The 14629-nt window shown below is 44.4% G+C and overlaps 1 non-coding gene across 1 annotated transcript; it reads left to right on the forward strand.

Moving 5' to 3' along the window:
* Positions 1-13534: 13534 nt before the first annotated feature.
* Positions 13535-13607, forward strand: Trnaa-cgc. The gene has a single exon. It is a non-coding gene; the product is annotated as a tRNA-Ala (tRNA).
* Positions 13608-14629: the final 1022 nt, after the last annotated feature.

Consider the following 14629-nt stretch of genomic DNA (forward strand, 5'->3'; position numbering starts at 1 on the left):
ACGGCGTTCCATATTACTCTCCTGAAGCCACCGATTACATGTTCTGCAGTCATTGGATTTCGACCAAAGCGAGCAGTAATGTCGCTATACGATGAACTGCATTCGCGATAGGCTACAATCCGACCTTTATCAAAGTCGGAAACGTGATGGTACGCATTCTCCTCCTTACACGAAGCATCACAACAACGTTTCACCAGGCAACGCCGGTCAACTGCTGTTTGTGTATGAGAAATCGGTTGGAAACCATCCTCATGTCAGCACGTTGTAGGTGTCGCCACCGTCGCCAACCTTGTGTGAATGCTCTGAAAAGCTAATCATTTGCATATCACAGCATCTTCTTCCTGTCGGTTAAATTTCGGGTCTCTAGCACATCATCTTTGTGGTGTAGCAATTTTAATGGCCAGGAATGTATTTCAGTTTTGATTAGGTTGCCAGTTCAGCATGTACCTTAGCTTCGCATGTTAGTTTTAACTTCGGTAGAAATGAGAAATCATTGATCTTCTGGTTGACACAAGTAACTACTATGAAGGCAGTACACGTCTGACGGCTGTTCGACAGTGTACTGCTAATTTTTTGTCTGAGGAGAGGACGGGGAAGACGACAAGAAAGAGATCGGGGGTTGAATACAGTGTATACAACTTTGGAGAGAACAAGGAACAAGAAAATAACATTTAATGCAGTTTATCGTTGTTTAATTGTTATTTTCAAAAGTACGAAGTGCATCCCGAAACTCACTATCCGTGTAGTCATTTGGGCGGGTTGGCTGGTAACTGTTGTATCAAAAATTCAACTTTCTAAGGACAGCAAATTTTTAAGTTTGCATCTCACAAGTACAAATATTTTGAGCAAATTAGGACACGCCAGTAAATGCATTTTTGAATGCTTTTAAAATAAATCTTTCAAAACTGCCTTAACAACATGATTTTGGGAGGGAAATGAGCTTAAATAAAAGATGACAACCTAATCGAAAAGAAGAACCACCATTTACTGTCGAGAAATATTAAGCGAAAGAAAAAACGAAAAACACAAAATGAAAATTCAGGCAATGTCATTAGTAGTCACGGTTTCATCAAACTGTTCATCACAGACTGAAACGTTGTCACGATCACAATGTATAAGTAGAAAGAAGTGATGCTGACATTGACATATAAAATTCAATAGGTCCGTCGCATGTTTTTCTTTGCTTCTGGGACGAAATTTTCATCAGGGGAAGCTGTTTGAAATTGACGGCTAGCAAGACCCATTGACAGGCGCCGAGCCCTATTTCCAGAAGCATGCAGGTCTCAAATCAAGCTCCTGGAATTCAACTTCGACATTCACGGTTTATTTATAAAAGCAGTTATTCTATAGGCCCCAACGCTTTATGCTGTTGGATATGACGATTTTCAGCCTGGCGCTTTCATTTCCAGCAACATTTTTGCTCTTTTCGGGACACACTCTTGAAGGTCTTTGTCAGAAAATCTAAACGCTGTATTTCATGTACCGCAAACTTTTCTTTGTCATGCGCTGGTAGCATATCTGACTGCCGTGAGCATTTGGTCCTACAGCACTCTATTGTCAAGGCGTTCAGCAGTTTCGTTGACGAGGAGAACACGGCAAATACCATAACCTGATTTCCCAGAAACTTCGCTCATTGGAAGAGGAGTCAAAATAAGCGATTATTTTTCTCTGTTTATTCGTTTATACTCAACAATTTCTAAGAAAACAACGCAATTTAGATGCCTCTCACTTTCGCGCCCGGTGTTCGAATCCCGATCATTGTTTTTATTTATTTATGTTTCTCATATTTCTACCCTAGAAGAGGGTTACTACACGAATGTTTCTTATCGGGTGAGGAGATATAAGAGAGTTATATTGACTGTAAACTTACAACTTAGTATCAAAATATGTCACACATTTTTGTGTGTGGAATTTTCAGGGTTACAATATTTTTAAATTCCCATATTCTTATATTTAATTCTCATATCAATTCTTGTATTTTATTCTTAGCCGGCCGGAGTGGCCGAGCGGTCATACGCGCTTCAGTCTGGAACCGCGCGACCGCTACGGTCGCAGGTTTTAATCCTGTATCGGTCATGGATGTGTGTGATGTCCTTAGGTTAGTTGGGTTTAAGTAGTTCTAAGTTCTAGAGGACTGATGACCTCAGCAATTAAGTCCCATAGTGCTCAGAGCCATGTTTTATTCTTATGTTTATTCTTTAGGAAGGTATGATGCATTCCCTTCGATGATACCGATGGTAGAAACATTTTAAAAACAGAAATTCCGAACGCCATGAGCATCGCATGAAGGCATATTTGCCACAGTGACTCTTCTTCGTACGGATCTCATTTAAAAAAGAAACGTCGTTAACTCTGCTGAAGATTTCACGGGGTGGAAAACCACGTATAACGGACAATTTCTCCGAAAACTGGCGCTTGCGGTTGATTATATCCTACAAGTATATCACCGAAATGTAAAACGTTTGCCTCATTCAGTTATTGTTGCTTTTATTTCATTTGCCAGACACACAATTAGTGAATGAATGCGGACAACGTTATTTCACCGCACACTGCGAGACATTAGTGGAATAATCTTCTTAGGACATGGGTGGATGAACGGAAAAGGTGTCTCGAAGACGGGGCGCGAAAGTTTGCAGTCGCGACGATAGCCACTCCACCACCATATCGAATCAACTAAGTCCCCGCTGAAAAGCGTTAAGTACCTCGAAAACTCTGACCGTCGTTTTCTCAGAAACACTCGAGTATCTTCGGGTAAGCCAAAACACGTATTCGCTTATTTTGACCCATCTTCTACTGCGCCAAGTTTCTGGAAAATTTGGTTAAGGCACTTGCCGCGTTGTGTGTGTGAATTCCTAAGGGACCAAACTGCTAAGGACATCGTTCCCTAGACTTACACACTACTTAAACTAACTTGAACTATCTTATGATAAGAACAACACACACACACATGCCCGAGGGAGGATTCGAGCCTCCAGCGTGAGAGGCCTCGCGATCCGTGACATAGCGCCTCAAACAGACATGGCGCCTCGAGCGCGGCACATTTGCTGCGTTGACCTCGTCAGTGTGAGTCAACTATCGAACTAGGTTGCACAACACAGCGTATCTTGTAATTATTGTCACTTACACCACATGGTAAGCAACGCGCCCATTTAAAGCAATGGAAATGCTTTCAACGAAATTTTCTCGGATGCCAGTCTTCAGAAAGTCAATTTGTTACTTTCAGTGTGGTGTACGCACTTGACCCATTATTACACAGTAATTAGTGGAAAAATTGGAAATTTGTAGTATGGTCTCATAGGGCCAAACTACTGCAGTCATCGATCCCTAGACTTACACACAACTTAATCTAAGTTAAATTAACTTACTCTAAAGAAGACAACACACACACGCATGCCCGAGGGAGGACTCGAAACTCCGACGGGGAGGGGGGGGGGGGTTGGGCGGACCGTGACAAGGCGCTCTAGACCATGCTGCTACCCCGCGGCATAACTAGTGGCTTCCTCGACTAGATTCTCCACGTGCCACATTCTGAATGTGTAGTTTCTACATCTACATCTACATGGTTACTCTGCAATTCACACTTAAGTGCCTGGCATAGGGTTCATCGAACCATTTTCATACTATTTCGATACCATTCCACTCTCGAATAGCGCATGGCAAAAAGGAATACCTAAATCTTTCCATTTGAGTTCTGATTTCTCTTATTTTATTATGATGATCATTTCTCCCTACGTAGGTGGGTGTCGGCAAAATATTTTCGCATTCGGAAGAGAAAGTTTGTAATTTAAATTTCGTAAATAGATCTCGCCGAAAAGAAAACCGCCTCTGTTTCAGTGACTGCCATCCCAACTCGCGTATCCTATCGGTGACACTCTCACTCCTATTGCGCGATATCATGAAACGAGCTGCCCTTCTTTACACCTTTTCTATGTCCTCCGTCAATCCTACCTGGTAAAGATCCCACACCGCGCAGCAATATTCCAGCATAGGACGGACAAGAGTAATGTAGGCTGTCTCTTTAGTGGGTTTGTCGCATCTTCTAAGTGTTTTGCCAACAAAGCACAGTCTTTGTTTCGCCTTCCCCACAATATTATCTATTTGGTCTTCCCAATTTAGGGTGCTCGTAATCGTAATTCCTAGGTATTTAGTCGAATTGACAGTCCTTAGATTTGTGAAATTTATGGTATACCCAAAATTTATTGGATTTCTTTTAGTGCCCATGTGGATGACCTCGCACTTTTCTTTGTTTACTGCCAATTGCCACTTTTCGCACCATACAGAAATTCTCTATAGATCATTTCGTAACTGGAATTGATCGTCTGATGATTTTAATAGACGGTAAATTACAGCGTCATCTACAAACAATCTAAGGGGGCTGCTCAGATTATCACCTAGATCATTTACGTAAATCAGGAACAACAGAGGGCCTATGACACTGCCTTTCGGAACGCTGGATGTTACGTTACACTAGCGACATAAATTTTCTAACGGGTTGTATTCCCGAGCGTAAGAATGCAGCCTCACAACCTTGTCCTGGCGGCTGAGTCAATGAATTGCTGCCCTTTCGACAGTGTTAGAGTCTGGCAGTTTTTGCTTATTACGATGGCACCTGGACAGCACCATAAAAAAATGACATGGTGGCAACCCCGTGCGTGTCGTTTGACGCGCTAAATCGGGCTAGCCCAGAGACTTCTCATTGGCAGTTACATACGAAGGGAAGAACAAACATTGGTCTCCCAAACGTTTAGCTTCTCCCTAGAATAATATTTTGCCGGCTATACAAATTATTCAAAGAGCGGGAGCCGAAACAGTGTCGGCATACAAAGCGTACTGAAGCAGTAGTGTCAGTTGCGAGGAATCAGAGCAATTGGAGCGTGTGGTGTGAGACAATCAAACTGCTCATGACACACGTATACACACACGAGACAAAATGTTCGCTGGCGCATTCTGGAGGAACTAGGCGTCCTTTATTACTCCATGGCAAGACGAGATTTAACCGATCTAGCAGTGTCTACTAGCCAGAAGTGCTGCATACAACCGCCTCAGTATATTGATAGAGAAATTTTCAACATTAAAACCTTAGGAATGAATGTCTACAGCTTTCACACATAGCAAATGACTGGACGATAGGCAACACACAAGGCATAAGCATGACGCAGTCTGCCTACACCCTGGTGCCTCTCAGGGGCATAACCCATACAAAAGGACACCTAGTGTCGCTGGGAGTGCCAGCGAACATTTTTGTCTTTAATAAAAGTTCTTCGTGCATGTTCAATCAGACGACAACGGGGATGTATAATTCGTTATCTTCAGTCTTTTCCAAGACGCTGTCTCTTACTTATGATAGTTCGCTCCCTCTGGCTTTTGCTTAGAACAGTCACTAGCGGCAGTATTGATAGTGATGTTCCTGACTGACGCCAGCGGTGCGTGCTTTGGGAAATGATTCTCTTTGTCTAGATTATAAAGCGATATGACGTCATATTTCCAGCAAAACAGAAGAGGGCCCACGTTATTGTAAGAGAATCTTTTCCGAGTCTCTGTGGCTTGTAGGCTTTTATATGTTGTGCAGTTAACTTGCGACATCGCTGAGCGATGGGCAGACCAGTATCCGTCTACTTCCGTACAGTATTTGCGGCTGGTCGCTGAGTAGTTGGGTAATGTGGACAGATATACTTTCCTTTTCCTCTTCAACATATAACTTCACATGGATTTTGTTGAATTACACTTGTGACAATTTGCATTTCATGGTGGTTGTGTAATTTCCACTAGTTTTGAGGTTTATAAAATGGTTCAAATGGCTCTGAGCACTATGGAACTTAATTTCTAAGGTCATCAGTCCCCTAGAACTTAGAACTAGTTAAACCTAACTAACCTAAGGACATCACACACATACATGTCCGAGGCAGGATTCGATCCTGCGACATTAGCGGTCGTGCGGTTCCAGACTGTAGCGCCTAGAACCGCTCGGCCACTACGGCCGGCCCAGGTTTATAATTAAATGTGCTTGGGATCAGTGTCTCCTATAGTTTGGTATATTTGATGGTGCTACTCTCTCTCCATCTTTCGTGCTTCCTATCCGCATTCCAACATGATTCCGGAGATCCGATTAGATGTGATTGTGTATACCTGCACTTACACACACACACACACACACTATAGTAATTGCCTTTCCTATTCAACACGGAAATGGAACGGGGAAAAATGACTGTCTATACGCTGCCATACGAACCTTGATTTCTGTTGCATTTATGGTCCCTATGTGAGATGTACTTTGGTGGCAGCAGAATAGTTCTGTAGCCCGTCGCAAAAACCGGTTCTCTAAACTGTCACAATAACGTTTCATGAAAAGTACGGTATCGTCCAGATATTGCGGCGTCACATCAGGGTCGGCAACGCTAAATCAGACATTAGCGAGGGCTCGCTGTAAACCGCAACGACGAATCGGAGGTGCTCCTGAAGACCACGCCTCCGCTCTCAGCAATATGGAGTCGAGCATGCAAGAGCTCACACCAGTTCAGGACCTCAGCTACAGCAGCTTCATCATCTAGAACCAACGAGTAGATTAAGTTTCAGATGAGCTTATACTGTTGTAAATGCCGAACACTGTAGCTCAAGGGAACAATTTGTGTTTGCACGCAGCAAGTAATGCTTTCATAGACAATGACAGTTGTAAATATTCTATGATCTCCTGTGGCAAAGAACTGTCTCAAGTTAAGTGAATCTTTTTATTCATTCAAGTAATAAAGTAAACTAATATTTCAACTGTTGTAGTTTAAAGTGAACCATCTCCCAGAACACTATAGGAAACTACGCTTGTGACCGAATGACTGAGAGTTCATTTGGTCACAACAAGAAAAAAAGTCTTCTTCCCGCCAGGAATTCCCACTTGAGTTGGAGCATTTCTGTAATACTCGTATGTTGATCGAAGCTGCTGGTAAAAATGTAGCAACGCGCCTTTGAACTGCTTCGATCTCCTCCTTTAATCCGACCTGGTGGGGGACCCTCAAATACTCAACCAGTAATCAAGAATGGGTCTATGTGGTCTCCTTTATAGATAACCTACACTTTCCTATAAATCCCCACTAAACCAACGTCAACAGCCTCAAAGAGATCATAAATGCTCACGCCTCGGTATTTAATCGACGTGCCTGTATTAAACAGCGCAACATTAATAACACATTCGACAACTACAGTATTGCTTTTCTCTACTCAGCAGTCCTAATTTACACATTACCACCTTTTGATTGAGCTTCCACTCTCCACACAAAATACAAATTCTATCTAAATGATCCTGTATCATTGTATAGCCACTCGACGACGATAATTCCCTGTGCAATACACGGTCGTTAGCAAACAGCGGCAGACTGCTGGTCAGCCAGTCCGTCAGATCATTTACGTATATAGAGAGCACGTCCCGGGGAACTCCAGAGGACATAGTTGTCTCTGACGAGCACTCGTTTACCAGGACAACACACTCAATCCCATTTCTTAAAAAGTCTTCGAACTACTCACATACGTAAGAACATTCCGTTGTCGTGTTTCTTCTGTTATCATATTGCAGTATGGCATTGTGTGAACCGTTTTCCAGAAATCTATAAATAAAGAATTAGCTTGTTGCTTTCATCCATGGCTGATAGCATACTGTGCGAGAAACGGCAGTCTGAGCTTCAAGTGATTCGTGCTTTCTAAATATCTGCAGATTTGTGGTCAGAATTTTCTCTCTCTCAACAGAGTTTAGAACTTAGAATACGCTCGAGTGTTACATACTTGGCTTATTTCACATAGGTTGTTTCCGCACCAGAGTGTATTCAAACGTGTTTCTCTAGTAAGTCATCACCCATGTTATTAATTGGCGTGAGAGTTCAGTTACTTATTGACACTAACAAACATTTTGGCACCAGCTGACCAGCTGAAGCACTTTGGTATTACTAGCCAGAGAGAAGGAAATGTTAAATGTGTTAGTTAAATTAAATAGAAGAATAATAGGTAGTTCATCTGTAGGTTTCGATGAGAGAGTTCTCAAGACCCAAAATATGTCCCATAAATGGCCGTATCCTTTCATTACATGACTTAGAAGCTCAAATTTTTTACACCATCATGGGACTGATAAATTTCAACTTTATACTTCTATCCCATTCCTGAGAAAAAGGGGTTTCAACAATAGGACAGACAAACGTACGACAAAGCGATTCTACAAATGTTCAGTTTTTACCTATTGAGTTCCATTAGGATGCTTATGATATCCATTTCCTTCGCCTCAGTAAATCCCAACCGATACCGCGCTTCGCCATTTCCCACATGTTGTACTTAATCTTAGAAGCAGCAGGTAAGATATTCCTCAGCCTAGCAGCGTAGCTGTGGAGATATGAGCAGTAAAGGAGGTCAAGATAGGAAAATATATTTTTCCATTGTGCAGAGCAGGGTTATAACCACAAGAAGACTCACTAAAACTGAACAACTCTCATCCAGAGTTTTCGGATACATGTTGTAATGTTTGTTGAGAAACTGCAGCAACGTATCGTTAAAGATCTTTCTGCAGTTCGACGGGCTGGTTTATGTAAGCAGTGTCCTTAAAGTATTCCCACAAATAGTCAGGTGAGAATAAATTAAGTGATTTGTCCTTGAAAACACAGATTCAAGAACATTAGGTAATTGTTACGCACATGAACCGTCGCACTGTGTTGTTAAAAGCTTGTCTGATGTTGCTAGTGATTCAGATATCGGGTGCACAAATTATTGTACCGCAAGCATGTAGCGTTCACTGTTCACTGTGCCACGAAACAATGTGACGACGAGACACCTATGTAACATTACACAGAAACATCCATTCTTGTGCGTGCAAAGGGGATTCCTGTAGCTGATTTCCGAAGTCCAAATCCACGCATTTTCTGCTTTCACACATCCACCAATATCGAACCTAGTCTTCCAAAAAGTACTTGCCCATCTGGCGTTATTGTTGAGATGTAGAACTGACAGAAAGCTCCATATTTTCCGTTGTTTTCATAACATCTTTAGAACAGCAAGCATTCTGTATATATACACAGTGCCGATTGGGCATACCAATTGAGGTATCAGGCACACCAGATAGGCGTCGCACATACTTCAGGGGAATCAAAACTTACACGTTGTTGAACATATACAATATGTGATCAAAAGTATCGGGGCACCCCCAAAAACATATGTTTTTCGTATTAGGTGCATTGTGCTGCTACCTACTGCCAGGTACTCCATATCAGCGACCTCAGCAGTCATTAGACATCGTGACAGAGCAGAGTGGGACGCTCCGCGGAACTCACGGACTTCGAACGTGGTCAGGGGATTGGGTGTCACTTGTGTCATACCTCTGTATGCGAGATTTCCACACTCCTAAACATACCTAGGTCCACTGTTTCCGATGTGATAGTGAATTGGAAATGTGAAGAGACACGCACAGCACAAAAGCGTACAGCCCGACCTTGTCTGTTGACTGACAGAGACCGCCTACAGTTGAAGTGGGTCGTAACGTATAATAGGCACGCGTCTGTCCAGACCATCACACAGAAATTCCAAACTGCGTCAGGATCCACTACACGTACTATGACAATTAGGCGAAAGGTGACACAACTTGGATTTCATGGTCGAGCAGCTGCTCATAAGCCAAACATCACGGTGATTTCACTAAATCGCTCCAGGCAAATGCCGGCATGGTTCCTTTGAAAGGGCACGGCCGACTTCCTTCCCCATCCTTCCCTAATCCTATGAGACCGATAACCTCGCAGTTTGGTCTCTTCCCCCAACCAACCAACCAACCAACCAAACATCACGCCAGTAAATGCCAAACGACGCCTAGCTTGGCGTAAGAAGCGTAAACATTGGACGACTGAACTGTGGAAAAACGTTGTGTCGAGTGACGAATGACGGTACACAATGTGGCAATGCGATGGCAGGGTGTGGGTATGGCGAATGCCCGGTGAACGTCAACTTTCAGGTTGTGTAGTGCCAACAGTAAAATTCGGAGCCGGTGGTATTATGGTGTGGTCGTGTTTTTCATGGATGGGACTTACACCCCTTGTTGTTTTGCGTTTCACTATCACAGCACATGTCTACATTGATGTTTTAAACACCTTCTTGCTTCCCAGTGTTGAAGAATAATTCGAGGATGCCGATTGCATCTTTCAACATGATCGAGCACCTGTTCATAATGAACTGTATGTGGCGGAATGATTACACGACAATAACAGCATTGTAATGGAGTAACCTGCACAGAGTCCTGCCCTGAATCCTATAGAACACCTGTTTTGGAACGCCGACTTCGTGCCAGGCCTCACCGACCTTCATCAATACCTCTCCTCAGTGCAGCACTCCGTGAAGAATGGGCTGCCATTCCCCAAGAAACTTTCCAGCACCTGACTGTGAGTATGCCTGCGAGAGTGGAAGCTGACATCAAGGGCCAACACCGTATTGAATTCTTACATTACCGATGGAGTGCGCCACGAAATTGTACGTGATTTTCAGCCAGGTGTCCGGATACTTGATCACATAATGTATGTTGTTAACACTAGCGGTCGTCCACCTCTTGGTACGTCCGTCTACTTTTTTCCCAGGAACTTGTCATAAAGCCGTTTCTTATTGGACTTCTTTGGCGCATGTTTTAACATGCTTTCACTGCTTCCACTCTTGATTCACTGCAAACTTGTTTGTCCAAGCCAGATGGGACCGTATGACATCCGGGGAGTAAAACGTTTGGATAATACATACTCAGAAAAAATAGGATGACATATATTATATACTGCAGATACACACGTTTATCTTGAAGTAAAGACACAATCATAAATTATTTTCACATAAATGTTAACGAAAAACCGGTGAGTTTTATGCGCTGGAATAATTTAACCAGCCATCGCCACTTGAGGGAACAGTGGAAGTTAACCAGAATGTACACTATTGGCCATTAAAATTGCTACACCACGAAGATTACTTGCTACAGACGCGAAGTTTAACCGACAGGAAGAGGATGCAGTGATATGCAAATGATTAGCTTTTCAGAGAATTCAAACAAGGTTGGCGCCGGTGGTTACACCTACAACGTGCTCACATGAGGAAAGTTTCCAACCGATTTCTCACACACAAACAGCAGTTGACCTGCGTTGCCTGGTCAAACGTTGTTGTGATGCCTCGCGTAAGGAGGAGAATGCGTACCATCACGTTTCCGACTTTGATAAAGGTCGGATTGTAGCCTATCGCGATTACGGTTTATCGTACCGCGACATTGCTGCTCCCGTTGGTCGAGATCCAATAACTGTTTGCAGAATATGGAATCGGTGGGTTCAGGAGGGTAATACGAAACGCCGTGCTGGATCCCAAAGGCCACGTATCACTAGCAGTCGAGATGACAGGCATCTTATCCGCATGGCTGTAACGGATCGCGCAGCCACGTCTCGATCTCTGTGTCAACAGATGGGGACGTTTGAAAGATAACCATCTGCACGAACAGTTCGACTACGTTTGCAGCAGCATGGACTATAAGCTCGGAGACCATGGCTGCGGTTACCTTTGAAGCTGCGTCACAGACAGGAGCCCCTGCGATGGTGTACTCAACGACAAACCTGGGTGCATGAATGGCAAAACGTCATTTTCTTGGATGAGTCCAGGTTCTGTTCACAGCATCATGATGGTCGCGGTGAACGCACATTGGAAGCGTGTATTCGTCATCGCCGTACTGGCGTATCACCCGGCGTGATGGTATGGGGTGCCACTGGTTACACGTCTCGGTCACCTCTTGTTCGCATTGACGGCACTTTGAACAGTGGACGTTACATTTCAGATGTGTTAAGACCCGTGGCTCTACCCTTCATTCGATCGCTACAAAACCCTACATTTCAGCAGGATAAAGCACGGCCGCATGTTGCAGGTTCTTTACGGGCCTTCCTGGATGCAGAAAGTGTTCGACTGCTGCCTTGGCCAGCACATTCTCCAGATCTCTCACCAATTGAAAACGTCTGGTCAATGGTGGCCGAGCAACTGGCTCGTCACAATACGCCAGTCAGTAGTCTTGATGAACTGTGGTATCGTGTTGAAGCCGCATGGGCAGCTGTACCTGTACACGCCATCCAAGCTCTGTTCGACTCAATGCCCAGGCGTATCAATGCCGTTATTACGGCCACAGGTGGTTGTTGTGGGTACTGATTTCTCAGGATCTATGCACCCAAATTGCGTGAAAATGTAATCACATGTCAGTTCTAGTATAATATATTTGTCCAATGAATACCCGTTTATCATCTGCATTTCTTATTTGTGTAGCAATTTTAATGGCCAGTAGTGTATAAATATCTCCAACACTGTACATGCTATACACTGTCCATCACATTAATCTGAAAAGCAGTAAAAAGCCTGAATAATCACCTTTTGATGCGCTGACCGCTGCGCGAAGTGCAGGAAGAGAGTTAATGATGTTCTGGATGGTACTGCCAGGGATGTGGAGCCATATCAACTACAGGCAGTGTCCTGGCTATCTGCGCTAACTTTGTCCGTTGAGGATCCATGTTACGAAGACCGCGATGGAGGTGGCCCCACAGATTCTTGATTGGAGAGTTCGTTGGCCAGGGGAGTACGGTGAACTCAACGTGGTGCTCTTCGAACCACCTACGTGCACTGTGAGCTGTGTGACATGTTGCAATGTGCTGCTGTGGGATGCCGACAAAAACAGACTTTTTGTAAAGGCTGACATGGTCTCGAAGGATAGGTTCATACATGTATTGGTCCACTGTGCCTTCCAGAATGACTAATTCACCTATGGAATGCCTTGAAAACATTCTCCAGACCATGACGCTCCCTCGTGCGGCCTGAACCCTTCTGAAGATTGTTGAAGAGTGTTTGATTTCGGATGTTTCACGCCCGATGGAGCATAAAATGCGAATAATATGAGAAGTCCAACTGTCTCCACTAAGTGGAAGTCTAGTTGCGCTTTTGGCGTGCACATTCTAGCCGTCGGCGCCGATGAACGGCGGTCAGCATGGGTGCATGAATCACGCGCCTGCTGCTGAGGCCCGTACGTAACAACATTCGATGAACAGTCTTGAGGAGACACTGTTGGTAGCCCCTTTATTTCATATGGGCGGTCCGTTACTCGGCAGTTGCACTTCAATTTGTCCACATACATCTTCGCAGCCGAAATTCACCCCTATCGTGTACGGTGTAGGTTGTGGATAGTGTTATTTTGCCATGCTTGATATATTTTAACCATGGCGCCACGCGACAGGTTTACAAACTTAGAGGTTTCGGAAATTCTTCCACGTTTATCGCGAAAGCGAATGACCGTGCTCTCTTGGACCACTTGGACGTCGGATAGGTCGCTATGTCTGAGTATTAGGTCAACGAGTGCACTGTATCCCGCATCCCCTAGACACGCTTTATATCTACTCCACTGCCAGTACTACCACCTGTCTTCTGTTAGTGGTTATGACCATGCTCTCTTGGACAACTTGGAGGTCGGATAGGTCGCTACGTTTCCGCATTAGGACAACGACTGCACTGTATCCCGCATCCCCCAGACACGAGCGAGGTGGTGCAGTGGTTAGCACACTGGACTCGCATTCGGGAGGACGACGGTTCAATCCCGTCTCCAGCCATCCTGATGTAGGTTTTCCGTGATTTCCCTAAATCGCTTCAGGCAAATACCGGGATGGTTCCTTTGAAAGGGCACGGCCGATTTCCTTCCCTCACCCGAGCTTGCGCTCCGTCTCTAATGACCTCGTTGTCGACGGGACGTTAAACACTAATCTCCTCCTCCTCCTCCAGACACGGTTTATATATACTCCACTGCCAGTACTACCACCTGTCATGTGTTAGTGGTTATGACCATGCTCTTTTGGACGACTTGGACGTCGGATAGGTCGCTATGTTTCCGCATTAGGACAACGACTGCACTGTATCCCGCATCCCCGAGACATCCTTAATATATACTCCACTGCTAGTACTGCCCACGTGCCATCTGTTAGTGGTTATTAGACGTTGGCGTCGAACGTAGGCGGTAGTGACATTACTGTGACTGGACCGTGTAGCTTAGAGTTTGGTACCGTGTTTATTTCTGTGACTGAAGGCTAATCTCAGGAACTGCTGTAGAATTTTGATACGGTTTTCAGTAATAGATAGACTGATTCAGGATAAAGGTATCTGTGTATAATTTAGTACCACTACACCAGGCGAGTTGTCCTGACGTAACGTAGTGCTAACCGTGCGACGTCAAGATGGGTAGCCGGTAATGGCTGAAGTAAACAGTTTCACTGCTGGTTTTATGCAGGACACAATGGAACGAAGTAGCTCCTTTTTTCACTTATATTGCTTTTGAAAGCCGATAAGGGGTCTTTAGGAGCTCCGGGGTTTGATGTCAGTTTTTATTTTGAAGATCCTATAATAATCCGATACCGTGAGGCACCGAAAATACGGCCAGACGTTATTCCGCGCCAGCTACTTCTCCCGCCCGGGTTTGGAGAAAATATCGCCGCTCCTTTTGAAGAAGCTCTTTGTCAAACAGTACGCGCTCTTTACTTTGCTCGTCACAGAACAGTGGAACGCCGGGAGCCCAGAACTTTCCTCGAAACGCCGTCAAGCTGGCCCGGTGCTTGTCTATCCATATCGCTAATTTTTCAGG

The sequence above is a fragment of the Schistocerca piceifrons genome, chromosome 5 (assembly GCF_021461385.2).
Source record: "Schistocerca piceifrons isolate TAMUIC-IGC-003096 chromosome 5, iqSchPice1.1, whole genome shotgun sequence".
NCBI classification, from domain to species: Eukaryota; Metazoa; Arthropoda; class Insecta; order Orthoptera; family Acrididae; genus Schistocerca; species Schistocerca piceifrons.